General features: G+C 48.0%; 1 pseudogene; it reads left to right on the top strand.

The window, feature by feature from the left end:
• Window positions 1-1,403: 1,403 nt before the first annotated feature.
• Window positions 1,404-2,526, top strand: LOC100398401 (ribosomal protein S12 pseudogene; annotated as a pseudogene).
• The last annotated feature ends 224 nt before the right edge of the window (window positions 2,527-2,750 follow it).

Here is a 2,750-nt window from a genome sequence, read left to right as displayed (position 1 = left end):
GGGGTACCAGGCATAAAAGATGAAGAGACAATTATTGGGCCAGAAGCTGAGATGTGTGGATCACCTGACGTCAGGAGTTCGATACCAGCCTGACCAGCCTGGCCAAGGTGGTGAATCCCCATCTCTACTAAAAATACAAAAAAAAAAAAAAAAAATTGGCTAGGTGTGGTGGTAGGTTCCTGTAGTCCTAGCTACCAGGGAGACCGAGGCAGGAGAATTGCTTGAACTGGGAGGTGGGGGATCACACCACTGCACTCCAGCCTGGGCAACAGAGTGAATTTGTCTCAAAAAAAAAAAAAAAAAAGAGAGAGAGAGACAATTATTGAAGAATAAGTGTTAGATAGAATGAATTTTGGTCATTAGCTTAACCCAGACCACCCCTATCCCATCCACTCCCTAACTTGAAAACCCTGGACACCTCCCAGGCCTGGTTGCCAGAGGCCTCGTCTAACACAAGACTGGCCCACCCTCTGGTGGCTACTGGCAGAAGTGCATAGATCCGTGCTCTCTCTCTCAGCTCACAGAAGCCAAGTTTTAGAGCTTCCACTAGAGGTCACAAACTGCTTGCTCCACAGGCCGAGTGCGACTGACAGATGCACTATCTATAAAGTATGAATATAGGGGCCAGGCTCTTAATATGTTACTAGCATTTCAAAATCTAGATATTTTACGTACAAATCCAGATTTCTGGCTTTTGGAAAGCCAGGTCTGACAATGACAGGAGGAGACTCACACTCTCCAGTTATCCGTCTGGCCTCTGTTGTTTATGTTGAGTTTTTCCAGCACGCAATCCCCGTAGTGGACAGAATAATAACTCCTAAATATTTGTGTCCACCATAAACCTTGGAATGTGACCTTATAATTAGTTAAGCATCTGAAGATAAAATCATATTGGATTTAGGGTGCACCCCAAATCCAACAACTTATGTCCCTATGGGAAGAGGGAGGATACCAGCTTGGTGCAGTGGCTCACATTTGTAGTCCCAGTGCTTTGGGAGGCTGAGGAAGGAGGATTGCTCGAGGCCAGGAGTTTGAGATGAGCTTGGGCATCATAGCAAGATCCAATCTCTACAGAAATTTTTAAAAATTAGCCACACTTGGTGGCTCACACCTGTAGTCCTAGCTGCTCAAGAGGCTGAAGCAATAGGGTCACTTGAGCCTGGGAGTGTGACATTACTGTCAGCTATGATCACACTGGTGTGTGCCAGCCTGGGCCACAGAGCCAGACCCTGTCTCAAAAAAGGAGAAGGAGAAGGAAGAAGAAAGAAGGAGGAGAAGAGGAGGAGGGAGAAGAGGAGGAGGGAGAAAAGGGGGAGGGAAAGGGGGAGGAGGGAGAGGAGGAGGGGGAGAAGAAAGAGGAGGGAGGAGGAGAATGAAGAAGAGGAGAATGGGGAAGAGAAGAAAGAGGAGGAAGATAGAGAGCCCCAGAGAAGAAGGCCATATGGAAATGGAGACAGCCTGGAGTAAGGCATCTGGAAATGGAGACAGCCTGGAGTAAGGCATCTGGAAATGGAGACAGCCTGGAGTAAGGTATCTGGAAACGGAGACAGCCTGGAGTAAGGCCAAGGAATGCACAGATGGCAGGCAACCACCAGAAGCTGGGGACACACCTGCACAGATCCTCCCCGAGAACTTCAAGAAGGACCCAACCCCACTGACACCTTGATTTTGAACTTTTGGCTCCCAGAACTGTAGGAGAATAAATTTGTGTTGTTTTAAACCACCCAGTATATGAGCATTTCTCATGACAGCCCTAGAAAACTAACAGGGAATCCCCAGGAAATCCTTGCCCTTCAACACCCCACACACAGGCCTCTGCTCTAAAGCCTCAAGGAACAGAGCTCACACCTCCCAACTGGGTGATGAACTAATCATTGGAACGTTCTTTCCACTAAACCAGTACGCAACACAACGTTAAGCTAGAGTCTATAAAAAGTGGGGAGAAGGGTTCCTGGAAAACACTGGAAAAAAGTGAGTGGAAACAAGACCTTAAAAAGAAAGGGCTCTTTCCCTGCGGCTGCCGAGTCGTGTGGAGGTGGAGGCTTGGGTGCATTCAAAATTCAGCTTCACCGTAACCCACCGCCATGGCCGAGGGAGGCATGGCTGCTGGAGGTGTAATGGACGTTAATACTGCTTTACGAGAGGTGCTGAAGACTGCCTTCATCCTCGATGGCCTAGCACGTGGAATTCACGAAGCTGCCAAAGCCTTAGACAAGCACCAAGCCCATCTTTGTGTGCTTGCATCCAACTGTGATGAGCCTATGTATGTCAAGTTGGTGGAGACCCTTTGTGCTGAACACCAGATCAACCTAATTAAGGTTGATGACAACAAGAAACTAGGGGAATGGGTCGGCCTCTGTAAAATTGACAGAGAGGGGAAGCCCCGTAAAGTGGTTGGTTGCAGTTGTGTAGTAGTTAAGGACTATGGCAAGGAATCTCAGGCCAAGGATGTCATCAAAGAGTACTTCAAATGCAAGAAATGAAGAAATAAATTATTTGGCTCACACAAAAGAAAGGAACCCCACTGGTTATGGGATCAGGGAGGGCTTCATGGAAGAAGTGGCACCTGAACTGGGCCTTCAAGGATGGCTCTGCCAAGACAAGCAGAAACTGGTGGGAGCGCAAGTCATATTCCAGGTGATAGAGAGTTCCAAAGGACGAACGTGTGGGTCACGCACAGTAACATTCATCCATTCCTTCCATGAACCTTTCTTCACTGAGCAGTGAGTAATGCGCTGAGTTGGATGGAG

The sequence above is a fragment of the Callithrix jacchus genome, chromosome 12 (assembly GCF_049354715.1).
Source record: "Callithrix jacchus isolate 240 chromosome 12, calJac240_pri, whole genome shotgun sequence".
NCBI classification, from domain to species: domain Eukaryota; kingdom Metazoa; phylum Chordata; class Mammalia; order Primates; family Cebidae; genus Callithrix; species Callithrix jacchus.
Note: the sequence above shows the minus strand (reverse complement) of the source record. Positions and strands in the feature narration are given on the sequence as shown.